This window comes from Hylaeus anthracinus, unplaced genomic scaffold (genome assembly GCF_026225885.1).
Source record: "Hylaeus anthracinus isolate JK02 unplaced genomic scaffold, UHH_iyHylAnth1.0_haploid 12001, whole genome shotgun sequence".
Taxonomy (NCBI): Eukaryota; Metazoa; Arthropoda; class Insecta; order Hymenoptera; family Colletidae; genus Hylaeus; species Hylaeus anthracinus.
Window position 1 is genome coordinate 48025 of NW_026534348.1, and position 325 is coordinate 48349.

Consider the following 325-nt stretch of genomic DNA (forward strand, 5'->3'; position numbering starts at 1 on the left):
CCGAACTGACGGCTCCGGTCGGTGGAGGATCGACTTTATACAGCCGCGTGTCTCGCGGCACTCTATGAACGAAGCCTTAGAGACCTCCACCTTTGTATGTCACCTGCCAATCAGACGTTTCCGATTGCGTTTCCAATTAAGAGGGGCAGTCTCGTATTTTTATCAAAAATTTCAAAAGTTTTCGTCACTTTTTATTTTCTGTGAAGGCGTGTTCGAATCGGAATAAAGATTGGTGGACATGTGCAATGTTCACGTGAGACGTATATTACTTTTCTAAAATTAGTTGACGAAAATTAGTTTTGTAGAGAATGATCAGAATCATTAT